The sequence below is a fragment of the Hypomesus nipponensis genome, chromosome 17, assembly GCF_054491055.1.
Source record: "Hypomesus nipponensis isolate SF chromosome 17, ASM5449105v1, whole genome shotgun sequence".
Lineage (NCBI taxonomy): Eukaryota > Metazoa > Chordata > Actinopteri > Osmeriformes > Osmeridae > Hypomesus > Hypomesus nipponensis.
Window position 1 is genome coordinate 16058030 of NC_140377.1, and position 17275 is coordinate 16075304.

A 17275-nucleotide genomic window follows, 5' to 3' on the forward strand; every position below is an offset into this window, starting at 1 on the left:
AATGTTCTATAACTGTGAGATTTTTGTGTTCTGCAGAGTAGAGAGATTTTCCCTTTTTCCATATTGTGACCTAGCCCCACCCTATAACACACATACTTCCTTCCCTTCCTGGCCAAATGGTTGAAGAGGGGTGGGAGGTTGGTGGTTGGTCGGGTGACGTTGAACATTTGTGTTATAAACATTTCAGTTTTTGCCAGAGTACATATAGCTTACAAAGCTTCTTTACAAATGTGTAAGGTTACTGACTTTTTAAAGAATGTGATAAAATCACTTAAGTGTTTCCAGAGCTGCGAGTGCTGCGCAATTTTCAAGCAGGATTTGGACTTTGATTTCACAAAAAAGTTTCCTTTGCTGTTAATCTGATGTTTTTCAACGTACCTCATGACACAGATGGTGAAAGGACACAACCTAGTGTCCGTTTGTTATGACTACAAAAACATCAGGATGCCTCAAAGTTTTTGGGTCTTTCAATGAAAAGTCAAATATGTAAAATTGTCAATTTTCAGTTGTTTTCATTAAATGTAACATAACATTCCTGTGGGTGAAATCATAAAAAAAAGTAATTAACATTTTCTTTTCTTGTCTCTAGCAGTGCAAGAGTATAGATGTTTAGCGATGCATCCAAACATTTTTTATTTTGACTGATGTAGACAAAGGAGTGAGCCATATTACGAAGCTTTATAAAAAATAATTATATAAACATTTCATAATGATAAATAGTAGATCAGGGTCAATTGGGATCATGTTAAAGCATTTAATAAATGTAATTGTCAAGAACATATAAGAATAATATGTTCAAAGCATTCAAGAAATTACATTTTCTGTGGTACTCCCCCCAAAAAGGTATTTTGAAAAAGTTAGTATCATGCAACTATTTAATGACTTTAAATATACACCTCGAAAAAAAGGTGGTCCAGGCCTCTTTGTCCTCAAGGTGAATACAGCCATGATAACAATGAACCCGTGCTGGCATTCGAACGGCATTATGACATCAGACCAGAATATTTTTGGCAGCCGGACCATTTTTGGCATGACAGCACCAGAAAAAAGAGAATTGCGACACTTCCATAGACTCCCATTGTTATCAAGGAATGCGGAAGTAAAGCATGTCACAGGCGACCTATAATTCCAAACATTGTATTTTCCACCGTTCAACCCCATTCATTTTCAGTGTCTCCGAAGCAAGTTAGATGGTAAATTGATGAAAATCTTGCATTTTTTTTATATTTCTACCACCACATATCAATTGTTATTAGTAGTATTTCATATGGCTAGCTTTAGATAAAGTCTATCGTAAGATTATAGCTTAAATTCTAAATGCAGTTAGAGCTAGACTGTAGGTCTAGTATCTAACGTAGTTAAGCAACACTTATACTGAAGCTAGCTACAGAGCACGTGTATCATAACCAGAAGTCAGTTGGTTTATAGTCTGTCAAATTAGTTTTAGGTATTGGAGTTTGTTGGCATACAAAGCAAGTCTTCTTTTATTAGCCTAGTTAGTAGAGCTAGCAAGTATAAATTGCAGATCAAGGGGTCCGAAGTAAGTTAGCTGGTAAATTGATGAAAATCCTGCATTTTTTCATATTTCAACCACCACATATCAATTGTTATTGGGCGGTGTTACGTCCCAACTGGTTCCCAATTTAACTGGTTCCCCAGCTGTGCGTGCACCTATCAGTCTGCCTCTATCACCATATTCGTCACAAATTCACAAACATATTACTGGCGATTTTCAAGTCGGATCTCATATTTGCTGCGGCAAATATGAAAGTAGGCCTATGGGCTACGTGCGCACTACATTAGACTACCATTCGCGATGGAGAAAAAAAAGAAACATTTGCAGGCTCGCATGAAGTGGGATTCGATCGCAGTAGAGCAAAAACACAAACACTCAAACCGTTATTTACACCGCGAGCTATACCAGCTCTGAAATACTAACTAACTGGTTACGTATTTGTTAACTACATGGAACTTCAGGTAACATTTTGAATTGGCTTCTTCTGAATCAACTGGTTCCCATAGACACTACCCGAATGTAGGCTACTAATCACGTATTTGGGGTTGTTTGGAGGCTATAGCCGTATTTACCACGACATCAAAGCTCCTTCTAACACCACATTAAAAATTAATACTAAGAACGTCGCTGCTAACCCAGACAATACGATCAAAATACGCGCAACACAACATGGAAACATTCGTTTCCTATGCAATTTGTGTAGCCTATGGCTGAGTGTTTCTTCGCTATATCTTTCGAAATCAATTCATTTCATAATTGTAGGCTATATTCTGAACTAATGTAGTGAGTACTACATTACAGCCATTCACACCATAATAAATGGAAGCTAAGAAAATAAAAGATTCGAGTTGGATTTGATCCCATGAGCAAAAACAGATGCGTTGCTGTCATCCGTTGCATAATACCGTGAGCTACTGAGGCACATGTTAGTCACTAATTTATTAAGTATGTTGGCCTTCAGGCAACATGTTGTTTTGGTTCTTCTGAATCAACTAGATACCGTAGACACAACCCAAATGTAGGCTACTCATCATGTATTTGGAGTTGTCTCTAGGCAATAGCCATATTAACCACGATATCACAGATATACACCACATATATTTTGGGGTTATTGGTTTGGGGTTCATCCAAAACAGCTGGTTACCTGTTAGGGTTACCTTGCCATAATTATCAGAAGTAGGATCATGTCTGTGCCCACGTTTCTATATCATGCAGCGACGATCTAAGTATTACTTCGCAATATGTGATGTCATAAGAGTCTGTGATATCGTGGTTAATATGACTATTGCCTAGAGACAACTCCAAATACGTGATGGGTAGCCTACATTCGGGTAGTGTCTACGGTATCTAGTTGATTCAGAAGAACCAAAACAACATGTTGCCTGAAGGCCAAGCTACTTACTAAATTGGTGCCTATTGTCTGAATGTGCCTCAGTAGCTCGCGGTGTTATGCAACGGATAACAGCAACGCATCTGTTTTTGCTCGTGGGATCGAATCCAACTCGAATCTTTTATTTTCTTAGCTTCCCTTTATTATGGTGTGAATGGCTGAAATGTAGTGCTCACTACATTTGTTCAGAATATAGCCTACAATTATGAAATGAATTGATTTCGAAAGATATAGCAAAGAAACACTCAGCCATAGGCTACACAAATCGCATAGGAAACTAATGTTTCCATGTTGTGTTACGCGTATTGTGATCGTTTGATAAAATTACTTAAATGGTTTTAAGCTGTCTTTAAAAAATGTCTAGCGTGTTTGCTTCCCTAATATTTATGGGTAATTTGTTCCATAGTTTTGGGACGTAATTAGCAAAGGCCGAATGACCAATCTTCTTATGACTACTTCTGGTGACCTCTAATAGGCCTGCATTTGATGATCGCAGTGTTCTAGCTGGTGTGTAGTTGATAAGGGAGTTAGCAATGTTGCCAGGTCCTTGTCCGTGTAGAGCTTTGTATGTGAGGAAAAGGACCTTAAAGTCAATTCTGAAAGTGACAGGGAGCCAGTGTAAAGTAGCTAGGACAGGACGAATGTGTTTTCTCCTTTTAGTTTTGGTTAATAATCTAGCTGCATAATTTTGAATGAGCTGTAGTCTTTCAGTGGTTTTCTTGGGAAGACAAGTGAAAAGTGCGTTACGGTAGTCCAGCCGGCTGGATATAAAAGCATGAATTAACTTCTCTGCATCAATATGGTTTATGAATGGTCGTACCTTTGCTATATTTCTCAGGTGAAAGAAAGCTGTTTTGGTCACTTTATTTATGTGAGAGTTGAAATTCAAATCTGAGTCCAGGATTACACCAAGACTCGTCACCTCTGATTTAAGACAGGGGGTTAAGCCTCCTAGATTCTTAGTAAGCATCTCTCTTTTGGATTTGGGGCCACATAATAGGACTTCGGTTTTGTCTTCATTTAATTTAAGAAAGTTATCATTCATCCACTTGTGTATTGCCAACAGGCAGTTGGTAATGGAATTGATGGGCGTTGCATCGTTGGGTTCAGTGGATATATATAGTTGTGTGTCATCCGCATAGCTATGGAAATCTATGTTATGTTCTCTGATTATGTCGCCGAGTGGTAACATATAAAGAGAAAAAAGTAATGGACCCAAGCAGCTTCCTTGAGGAACCCCTTAGCAGTTCTCATGTTTCTTGGACCTATGGTCTCCTAAACTAACATAAAACTTCCTTTCTGTGATTTTATCCAGTTCAATACACTATCTGTGAACCCAATAAGCTTTTCCAGTCTATTGATTAGGATGTTGTGATCAATGGTATCAAATGCTGCACTGAGATCTAGCAGGATAAGGATAGAGACTTTATTTGCATCAGAGTTTAGTCTGAGGTCGCTAATTATTTTGGTGAGAGCAGTTTCAGTACTGTGATATTTCCTGAAACCAGAAGGAGCTTTGATGTTGTGGTAAATACAGCTATTAGCCTCCAAACAACCCCAAATACGTGAATAGTAGCCTACATTCGGGTAGTGTCTATGGGAACCAGTTGATTCAGAAGAAGCCAATTCAAAATGTTACCTGAAGGTCCATGTAGTTAACAAATACGTAACCAGTTAGCTAGTATTTCAGAGCTGGTATAGCTCGCGGTGTAAATAACGGTCTTTCGAGTGTTTGTGTTTTTGCTCTAGTGCGATCGAATCCCACTTCATGCGAGCCTGCAAATGTTTCTTTTTTTTCTCCATCGCAAATGGTAGTCTAATGTAGTGCGCACGTAGCCCATAGGCCTACTTTCATATTTGCCGCAGCAAATATGAGATCCGACTTGAAAATCGCCAGTAATATGTTTGTGAATTTGTGACGAATCTGGTGATTGAGGCAGACTGATAGGTGCACGCACAGCTGGGGAACCAGTTAAATTGGGAACCAGTTGGGACGTAACACCGGGTTTCACAGATTCGTTAAGAAACTCTAGCTAGTATGTGTATCATAGCCAGAAGATCACTACAAACAAAAGGGAAGAACACTGGACATATTGTACTATAAAAATGTAATGCAATTGGCTGCCTTGTATATTCTGTTCTATTTACCAAACTTCTTTCTTGTCTTAAATTGAGCAGTTGCTGGTGATAATAGTTAGATTCAACTTGCATCAAGTACTACAAATACAAGTGTTGTTAATGTGGTAAATTGTAAGTGGGCTGATGAATAAAAAACGTCCCATTTACTTCAACAGTCGAAGGTTAAACATTAAGTGGAACAATATAGTCCTCATTACGCCATGTACAGTTGGTACACTAGGCCAATAGACATTTCTAGCTCTGCTTCACAATATTGCGTTATGTATTATAAGTTAATATAATATACATAAATGTTAGTAAAGTTTTAGACATATACATGATACAACACACCAGTAACCAATTGATATATTATATGTTACAGTTTTTCTCCTTTGTTTTGGCTAATTTCTTGAAATAAAAATTACATTCTCTAAGATCATTTGTCTTACAGTTCAGTACAACACTATAGCTCACCAGCAAAAAGATCATAACTCTCCCAAAACTGTTCACTCGTCCTTCAAAAATAAATTCACTTCCCATATAAAGAGTCAGTGCCAGAAAAACAGCAAAGATCCTTCTCAACTGCCTTGGCTCATTTCTAGAAACAAACCATACATTCTTAACACTCTTGGTGCTTTTGGCAAAATAACGTGGATGGTTGGGCACAACACCATGGTGCAAAAGCTTATATCTCTCCCAAAACAGTTCATTCATGTGTCAAAAGTACATTACCTTCTCATTAACACAGTCAGTGCCCCCAAAATGCCCGTCCTTTTGGCATTGTGTAAGCACTGCAAGTCAAAATGTTAAGATGTTTTGTCACTATCGCAGAGGACTGTTAAAATATCCCTCTTGTCCACCTTTCAGTCTTATCCAGTGTTGGGTAAGTTACTTCAAAAAAGTAATTCATTACTAATTACTTCATCAATATTGTATTTTCAGTTTTTTACAGTCGCTAAGACACATTTCTCAATACTTAAGTCACGTTTTCAAAACTCTTCACACAGTGAGCACAACAGAAGTATGTGGGCCAAACTGGGGGTAATTTATCATTGCTTTGGAACAAAATGCATTCAATGACTACATCTTTCAAATTACATTCATTCTTTTCTCACTTCGACACAACAACTGCCAAAACTCTATGTACCTACTAGCCAATTTGCACATGCTTACATGCTGTTTTCAAAACTGTTAAACTTCAGTTCAAAACCATTACATAATACAAAACCGAATAAGACAGAAATTTGCTACATTTCTACAGTAATATTGTAATGAAATACATTTCGAATTGTAGCTGAACACCTACACAGGTGTTACTCTTTCAATTTCATTACTAAAGGAGACAATTTCAGGGGGGTATTCCAGGTAGGGGGTTTAACAAACTCTGAGATTAACCCTGAACTCTGAATTGAGTTACTCTAACATGGGAAACTCCGAAAATTCGGTTCCAGAAAAGCTGATATGAATTTGTTAACTCGGAGTTCGGCAACTCTGAGTTCAGCGCGTGCATGAATACTACCAAAAGCCAACATCTATGGAGCTCCGATACTCGGATTCACCATGGCAACGACGACAAAAAACGTTGTCATACTTCACCACACTTTACATTTTATTTTGTGTTCATGGTCAATCTGAGGACATATTCCGGAAAAGCGCAACACGGCTGTAGCTGCGTAGCCTATAGCTACAATTGGCGTGGGCAATTGCTGCCGAGTCAATGCATTTACTATTTGAATGCAATAGCCAGTCCATACTTTGAACATTTAACCCCACTGTCCGTTACTGTATCAGTACAGGAAAAAAGTGTTGGACCTAATAAAAGAGCATGTTCAATGTTATATTACATATAAAAACATACTACGAACAGGTAATGCATATTTTGCTTATAGGCTACGCTTGTGATTGTAGCCTCGACGTCACCATGGTTTTAATCATATTAGACATGATACAACGTTTAAATATCAATTGGTGCTTATTTCAACTTGTTAGCAGTTTCCCTCAACATAATGCTTTTTATCAAAGGATGAAGAAGAAGATTAAGATGACGAAGAGACATTAATGACAGCTGCCGCAGAAATGGATGCAGAGAATAATGTATGGTAGCCTAGCTACTGCAGTTCTCTCTCCATGTAGGCTACTTGCATTTACAGGCTTTTTTGTAATTGTCAGTTACACTGACATTTTGAGAATACTGAATATAAAAACGATTTGCACATTCTGACAACAGGGCATGCTGTATACAGTGAGATGTTCATTTAATGGCAGGTGAATTTTGCATGTGGAACAGTGAAATGTAGCTAATGTAATCTCATGTATACCCAGTTACAAGTAAGTTAGTAAGTTACTGCACCTCGTGAAGAAAGTTCCAAAAACTGACCAAGAGATGGTGTAGGCCCACTTAGGGTAGAATAATAAAGGCTAATCTCGAAAAAGATTGACTGGAACACCAGTTACGAGAGGATGCATGGTCACAGGTGATGTTAATTGTAGGAACAATAACCTATATGAATATTAATAGTTGAATTTTCTGAATTTCCATTTTGACCAAGAGATCTCATACATAGGGCAGAAGAATAAAGGCTGATCTTGTAAGGCTATCCACCTGCCCCCACCTTTCTTACGGTAAAATATGGAGTTACTCATCTTAACTTGATGTCTCTCACATCTTTGTAACTTACTGTAGCATTGCTAGACATGTTGATAAGCAAGGGTCAAGATTCTGGTGTGATTGTAGTTGTTCTTGGGTATAGACGGAATTGTGAAGCATTGTTCTGTGGATTCTTGATCTCCTGAGACCTCCTCAGCTCTAGCTTGTCCTAGTCCTACTCCTTCTTCCTCACCTCATGCTTTCTATCTCTGGTTTACAATAATCATGGTAGAGTAGGCATAAGAGTTAACTTAATTAATTTGACCATTCTTGCTCTGATGTAACCCAAAGAGTCAAATATCTGTAATTCCAGTGGTATTGGCATTATTTGGTTAATGTTAATACACTGTTCAGTTTCCCATCTTCCTTCAAACCATAGGGGAATTTGTTTCGGTTGTTTGGCCAATAAATTGACCCCCAACAATGTTGAAATAGATTTGCTGAAACAACAGTTACAGGACTGTAGCCTACATCATGTAAATTGTAGGAATCATATGAATCATGTAAATGGTAGGAACAATAGCCGATAGAAATATGCTACTCATTGTTAGATTTCTATTTGTAGGCAATAAAGAAGACCAAATACAATTTCAATTATTTGTCTTTATTTCAGTGCGAAAAGGCATTTGGCCAATTCTGAGTGCAAGTCCACGGCGAGTAACACTATCGATGAAGACCCAAGGGCTCAGAATGTTGCTAAAATAAATTACAGATTGTGTGAAACGGTAGCCTAACGTTAACTTAAGTATTCATCAGGGAATTAAAGTACATCAAACCGCAGTCTTAAAATCGTCTCCCGGCGTATAACTAAGCAAATACAATTTTGTTCGAGATCGCTCGGCTGAACCAGGAAATGATATGCCGTGTCTGCCAACGCTATCAGGCTCATAAAGTGGGAGGGGATCGGTAGAAACCAGAGTTTGGCATGGAAAACCTGCTAGCGAGCAGGTTAGTTTCAAGGGGTAAGTTACCATGGAAACTTACCAAAAGGTTTCGTTACCTCTCTTTCTGGAATGCGGAACTCGGAGTATGCCTCTTTTCAGGGTTAAACAACTCAAAGTTTTCACTAAACCCGCTACTTGGAATACCCCCCAGAATAGTTTTGTATTGTGATGTAAACATGGACCCAGATAGAGAAGTGGCTGAAAGAGGAAAAAGAGTGGCTGGGAGGGGGCGAGGAGTACGTATGCGTGGTGGAAGAAGAATGAGAGGAAGATCAAGAGCTGTAGTCTCAGATGAGATCAGAGCCACTGATCATGTAGTAAATCATGGTCTCTTGATGAAAGAGGCTGGTCAGAGAGTGCAGCCAAATCTGCAACGCTCAACAGTGGCATCTATTGTTAGAGTTTTCCAGCAAACCAACAGGCTTCCAAACCCACTTGTGTGTAATTGCTTTTGCTTTTTGCTTAGGACTCAACGGTTACCTCACACAGGTGGGAGAGGTAGGATGTTCACCGATGTGCAGGAAACTGCCATTGTTGATATGGTCATCAGAAACAATGGCATAAAACTCACAGATTCGAGACGCAGTCTTGGCAGACAACATGACTTGCAAACATCCACAATGTAAGCCTAACAACAATTTCTATAGTCCTGAAAAAACATCAGATCAGGATGAAGCAGTTGTACACTCTGCCTTTTGAGAGAAACTCTGAACGTGTCAAGCAACTCAGGAACCAATATGTCCAGGTAAGATCCCAATAAATATAGAACTGTTTTTGAATAAAACCAAACACTGACACATCATTGGGTAATGTGTACTACTGTAATAGCCCAACTCTTATGTTGCCTTGTGGATTTATTTTAGAGAGTCATGGAGATTGAAGGCAGGCAAACACCCCACATGTGCATGTTTGTGGATGAGGTGGGTTTCAACTTGCCTAAACACGGCGTAGAACATGCAGGGCAGGGGGTCCCAAGGACCAGGATCGAGAACCACTGCTCTATGGAAGGGTTATGCTAGGTGAGGAAAGGGATGATGAGAGAAGAAACCAGCAAACATTTGTAATTGAATGGGACAATGTGGCATTTCACCACTCCCATGCAGTCACCGAGTGGTTTGCAGCCCATCCCAGAATGGTGTCCCTTTTCCTCCCACCCTACTCTCCATTCCTCAACCTCAGAGGAATTATTTTCCTCATGGAGGTGGAAGGTTTATGACCACCATCCACATAATCAGATGTCCCTTCTGGACGCAATGGAAGATTGCCAGGGATGGATCAGGCATGCCAGAAGACCTGAGAACCTGTGGCCAAATGCAGAAGACTGAGTAGAGTAGCTGTTGTATCAGGTGGCTGTTGTGGATACAAATTATGTTGTATCAGTGGATGTTGTATATAGATGGATTCAAATTCTTGTTTTCTGGATCCATGGATTTTTTTTTTAAGACATCCAATATATTGAAGCATACCATCCTGTCTGATTCATTCCAGTAACATATATTGCAGTAAATTCTAAACAGTAGACAGGTGTCCTGGTTTTACATTAAAAAACATTGTATAATGCTACCTGTTGTTAGTGTTTTTTAGGTAATTGTTTTTTGGGTGACAAAGTGTGTTTGTTGGCTGTCAACAATTGCTAGTGTTATGGAAGAATGAGTTGATTTGAGACATGTATGAAGTGATTTGGTAGTTTTAGTGCATTTTGAATGTGAAATTAACTGCTGTGCCGAGCTGAAAGTTGGTTAGGAGAACTGCGTTAAGAGTTTTGAAAACGTGACTTAAGTATTGAGAAATGTGTCCTAGCGACTGTAGCGACCGTGTGAGGTGCTTCAGTAGGTTACTTGTTCTAGCCGCAGCTGCGTATCGTTTTTTTCTCCCCAGGACATAACTTGCACTTGACATTAATGTTCTTGTTAACCTGTAACAAAAAGGTAAAGTAGGGTGCGTGCATGTTCCAACCATCCCCTACACTGATCTCCAGTTATGTTCTTGCATGGAGCAGGGACCGATGCTCATGTACTCTCCACCTCCAAGCGGAGAAAAACTCCTCAATTGGATTGAGGAAAGGAGAGTAAGGTGGTAGGAACATCATGACCATCCTTGGGTGGGTAGTGAACCATGCCCTTATGAGCGGGCCACGGTGGAAATTCACATTGTCCCATACAATTACGTATTGGGGTAGGTAAGGCTCTACAAGACCTCTCTCATTTTCAGGTATCAAATCTAAATGAAGGTGGTCGAAGAACATGAGGAGCTTCTCCTCATCCCCTCGCTAGCCTGAGACATCCACCGTGGCCCTTTGGCCAATAACATTACGGCCATGTCTTGTTATTGGCCAGGTTGAAGCCAGTGTAGCAGAGAGTCCACAGACAAAGCATGGTACCATCCACACCTTCCCCTACCCCCGACAAGGGAAGGGTCCTTCCCCTTTTGTCCTTATCTCCCAGAGTAGGAGCTTCAAATTCCTGACCCAGCATGGGGTCAGGAACAGAGACCATGGTCTCACATTGTCAGAACAAAGGGAATTACTTGAAGGGACTTACTTGTGTGGACTTACAAACATTTTCTAAAGGACTACATGGCTCATGGACACTAATTCAAGGACAGAAGTCGATGTGTTATAATGTGTTTGTCTCATTTACCTAGAACGTTGTTAATTGATGTTTGATTATAACTTCCCTTCAGGTATAGTTAAATCAGTCAATCTTGGTATCAAAATAATTGTATCATACTAACAAAACCAGTTATGAACGTTGTATTGTTATATTCTGAAGTTTGAGCATTCCATGGACATTTGAGATAATGGAACTCAAAACTATCAGCCACTTCACACCTCTGGGCAGGTCCCAGGACAACGCCCAGGTGGAAGTAACTGACCAATGAGAGAGGTCACCTTCACAGGGATGACCCCCTGTTCTTTGGGGTATTTAACCCCCAAACGTACAATCACCCCCACTTGTTCGTAGGATAAACTTGTGGGTGAACGCGTCACTCTCTAACCTATTCCTCTTAACCTGCACCTTCACTGAGCGCCCGGAACTTTGACGAGAGATTCCGATTCTGTTCGTTGGACATAACGAACCATTTGACTCCGTTCTTCAAACCGACAAAAGTAACTGCGATTTGCAATATTTCTTACTTGTGACATATTGGCATGTTGTGATTGAATTGTTGATGTTTGATTGTATTCTACAAATGATTTGACTTAATCATCGTTAGGTCAGTTTCCATTGATCGTCCATTGTTACTATAGAAGCCTCTTCCTATCTCTACCTCTTCCTCAACTTCTCCCCTCCCCTCCACACGCGCTCTACGCAACCATTGTGTAGCGCGCTCTCATTAGAATTTAGGCCTACGGTACTGCTTTAGCCCAACTAACCCATAACTTGTCTGGTATGTGTTCACTATAATTACATTCTCTTAAATAAATCAGTGTGTATAATACTCGCTTATCTCTCACGTTATATGATCTGCTCTACTTTCATAGAATTTACTACTTAAGATTAGACTGATTATTACGAGTGCTATTATTCGATACTATTAAACAAGGTTTCCTCTGTCCCTTTCACGAATCAGAGGTGGTGCCCCCAAGAACTACTATACTTTATTAGAAATTAAGTATTACTAATCTTAAACGAGCAAACCACGCTACACCAGCTTCATCCACAAACACAAGGATTTGATGGGTCTCATTTCCTTCCAATGCCAATGGGCCTCATTCACCAATATCTTCCTAAGTTATGTCTTAAATTTGTTCTTAAGTTCCTAAGAAAAATCTACGTGTGATTCATGAAGCGTTCTTAAACAACAGAATTTGTCGCAGGTGTGTTCTTAGAATGGTGAATCCCAATATTTCGTAAGTTCAAAAGCTCGTGCCCCGTTGCTCCTATTTAGCATAGGTACCCGCCCCAGTTAATTCCCATAAAAGGGCATGATATGGCAGGGCCGTGTGCACACTCAGAGAAATGTCAAAACAACGTGGTCAAGACGATTGAGGGCTCGACTAAAGACGGAAAAACGTAATAATAATTCTGAAGTGGAGGTACAGCTGCAAGAAGTTAGCGACAAACGACAAATCATATTTATTAGCGTCATCTGTGGATACAAAGCAGTAAATAAAACAGATAAATAAAAAACAAAAATAAAAAAGATGCATGGAATGCTATTACTCATGCAGTGAACGCTGTATCTGGAGAAGTGCGCAAAACTGATGAAGTGAAAAAATAAATGGTTTAATTTTAATCTGAATTCTTAAGAAAAAAGATATAGCCTAGAAATCAGTTGACTGTTACAAATATCCATGAGGACTGCTCTTGGTAGCCTAAAGCGTTCCAACAGGTAGCCTACTCGTCGCTCTCTGCAAATAAATCGGTATGGTGAAGGAAGATGTGTTCCCTCCTCAGGGAACGCTCCGCAACATTTTGCAGCAGCAATAAATACGCCATTGTGTGGTGTAGTCCTAGTGTGCGGAAAAAGCCTACTTTGGGCCTTTAAATACAGTGATAAGTCACGTATTTGATGGCAAAGTTCCCTGTTAACATAATTGATTTGAATTGAAGGCAAACCAAGGCTAGTTTACAGTTTTTTGAATTACCCATCTCAGAGTAGCTTTATAGAATGTACAGTTAATGTATTTAAAAAAAAGAGGACAGAAACATAATTGCTGCAGTAAAGGCTTCATTTGCAACAGGACAAGAAATATGCAATATAGCTTCCATTTACAGTATTGCCCTAGGTCTGGCCCTTCTCTGAGCACCACCACACATTCTAACTCCTCTCCCTCTCCCTTGTCCCACTCCTCTCCCTTCTCCTGGTACTTGACTTCCTCTCCCTTGTGCAGGCATTACTGTGTTCTTACTTTCTTGTGTTGCTCTATACTGTTCATTTTCCACACCAGATCAACCCAAAGAGGTCCTCTTTACTGTCTATACCATATGGTCATGCAGTTGAAAGAACCTCAACACCTGAGTGTTTCCTAGTTGGGAATTGGCTGTGATGTACAGAATTTGCATAACTTCAGCTGTTTCTCAGTAGCAATGGAATCAAATACAGGGGATACATTTGTGTTTCAATTCACAATATAAACAGCTGTTCCCTTTGACTTTAGCCAATAATTTAGGTTTTGAACATGTTATCTGTTTTGCTGACAGTGTGAAAGCATTGGTAAATTGGGCAGTAAAAATCGGTTGTTTTAGTCTTGGTTGAGCTTGTGTGTAAAAGAAGTTCAAGCATTTAAAATGTGTATTTACTCTTTACATTTTGGGTCAAAGCAACAAGAAAGTGTTAATTGTATAGCTTGCACAGACGGATGTTGTGCTCACAGTGTTAAGAGTTGAGGAAACTTGTTAAAGGTATTGAAAAAACTGTCATAGCGATTGTAAAATACTGTATCTATATAGGCCTAGCACAATTCATACACAATGGAAATTCCAAGTGCTTTACAAATGAGCAGAAGTGTAAGTGTAGTGTGTATTTATATAAATAAAAAAAAACGTGTAAAATTATGAAAATTATTGTTGGAAAATTATAAAGGAGAGAAATATTCCATTTTAAATTACAACGGACGAAAAAGGTATAACTACTTATTTTGCGCAAACATGTCAACTCTCAATTGTGCGTAAGAGTGCTCTTGGGTGTGCGTAAATTCTGTTTTTATCGAAGAACAAATCCCAAATAAGAAAACATTGGTGAATGCTAGAATCTTCGTGAAAACTGCTTAAGTGGGGTTTGAGAACCAATTTGTTCGTAAGAACATTTGGTGAATGAGGCCCATTATTCTCCACAATAGCGTATAAAAGGAAACATCAAATCAGTCATGCAAAAGAGTTATACATATTCATATAATAATTTATATAATATAAAACAGTTACAGACAATTACATAGGAATGTTCTTTGTTCTCCACATGTTCAATATACTACTGGCCACTACTCCAGTGGTTCCAAACCTGGGGTACATGTACCTCTATGCAGAGGTACTACAGGGGTTATTTGACAGAAAAGGGAATATCATCAATGACAAGATTTACTGAAATGTTACAATTAACCCCACAGTATCAGATACATTTACATGGGAGGTACTAACTGTAGCTCTTTGACCCATTTTCTTATTGTATGTTATATTCTTTGTAAAATAAGGACTATAATGATAATTGCATCATGCAGTATGCTGCAGTTTTTAGGTGAAATGTTGAAGTCAGATAAATCAAATACTTTCATACCTGGATTACATGGATACACAAATCAGCTAAAGTGGGTACTGACGCCAAAAACGTTGGTACCCACTGCTTAATTGTAAAAAGGTTATAATGATGGACAACCAGTAACTGACTTACATGTACATACTGGTACCACAGCTCTTTCACTCTATTAGAGTGATACCCTGTAAATTGGCTTGATTGTCATCTGATGCTTCTTCAATGTCCGGTCTATTGTAGAGATGCTTATAGAGTTAAAACTTTGGAATATGATATTGTCTTCTAAGATTGCAGCGCGGATCTGTCATGGATGGCATTATTTACCATCACCATGTTACAGATCTCTTGTTGCTCATTCAGAAGTTTTCCTCTGACACCCCTGCAAGGTTGTCGTTCTATCCTAGACATAGAATTCAAAGGAAACAGTCAATTCGTAATATATACCTTCTGTATACCAGAATGAGTAACCTATAAAATTGTATTGTTGTTTTACCTATAGTAACTTTACCACAATTCTAACGCATCACTGCAGAGTGACTGAAATGCTACTGCCATACTTTATTTTCTCCAATGTTTTTCTTAAATTTTTTGGTATCATAACATCCCATTGAGGTAAGATATTACTGTAGGCCTATCACACACACACAAACAAACACTAAATGAAGAGGTAAATGTGTAAATAAATAAATTTCTTGCGCTATGCGCAGTGTCCTGTCCTACAACATATAATTTAATCATTGACTGACTACATACCTGTTTTCCCTGAGAAAGGTTTGGAAGATGGAGGAGACCGTAGAGCGAGGCACATTGGGCTGCACTCGGCGACCTGCCTCCGCCATTGTGAGGCCATGGATAGTTACATGGTCTATAATTGTGGCCCGAATTTCATCCGGGACAGCTTGGTGTCTTCGTGCTCCTCAGCCTCTTCCCCCTATTCCACCATCATGCACCCTTACTATTACTCCTCCTCTTCTTCCTCGAGCAGGCAGGTGCCCTTTGTTGATTTATTTGGCCAAATGCCTCCATGTTCAGAAATTGTACTGGTGCTGTATGGTCAAGCTCTTTAAATACATGTTGGTAGCATTCACAGTCATGGACAGCACTTGTTGGGTAACTAAACATACTGTTTGATTGGTCATCTGAGTTGTGTGAAACTCCTCTTTCGTTAACAATTAAAGGTGACATGACATGAAAACTTCATTTTATGAGGTTATTTAACATTAATATGAGTTCCCCTAGCCTGCCTTCGGTCCCCCGGTGGCTAGAGTTTTCGATAAGTGTAAACCAAGCCCTGCATGTTCTTCTCCGCCTTTGACAAAATGAAGGCTCAATTGCGCTGTTTGAAAATCTCCCCCTAGTGACGTAGATAGGGGAAGGTTACCTCCCCTCTCTCTGCTTTGCCCGACCAGATCATCTAGCCTGCCCATGAGAAACAGAGCTACCACCGTGCAAGGGCGAGTGCGATATTGGTTTTTCCTGGAGAGACATCATGGCGAGCAAACAAACGAAGCATAACAGTTGCTCAGTGCTTGGATATACAAATGCAAGCACACATCTTTTTTTTTTGTTCCTTCATCCGAGCCTTTGCACAACCCGTATCTTCGCTGGAAATGCGCCGACACAACTTCCCAAAGTGTTGTATGTCTGCGCCAAACATTTCCTCAACTTGAGCCAACTCAAAGCTGGCCTTGCTGAAATTAAATTCTGGATCATTACTAAATTTCCTTGGTCAAGCTACAAACCTTGGACAAGTAAGTTAACTAACGCTATATCATTTTGTTGCTTTACTGTATATGGTTACCTATCTTGCTACCCTTGGAATGTGGCTGTAACATTAGCTCTGCAGCTAACAGCTGAGTTACTGTTGCTAACGTAAAGATAAATGGCAAAGTGTGTGTGTGAATACAAACGTTGTAACGCTAGTGTTGTACACTTCTTTGCTTTTTGGATAACCGTTCTGCTGTTGGTGTTATGGCTCGCGATATCCGCCTTTCTCCACATTGAAATGACTGAGTGTGCACCTCTGCAAACCAGGGTGATCAGATGAGAATGGCTAAATTCGAGGCATTTTACAGCAACGGGGGCAACGAGCCATTGCAATACATCCTGTAAACATTAGCGCATGTTTCCGCCCCTCTATTCTTCATTAGCATTTAAAGCTACAGACACAGAAACAGCGCGTTCTGAGGAAAGCTGATTGTGGGACTACTTGTAGTGGCTATAATTCTGCACCATGGCTGAATTTCGGGAAAGAGACTTCAGATACAGTATTAGGGGACAACTAAGGCCTATATAAAAGCATCCAAAAACAGCATGTCATGTCACCTTTAATCAACAATCAGTTTAGATTAACAAGATCTATTTACTTGGAAATTGTGCTAAATGTAGGCTACCTGTACTAATTATTTGCAATTCCATTCTGTTGTGAGCAATTGTCAAGTGGTTTGGAGTTTTGTCCATGTTTTGAG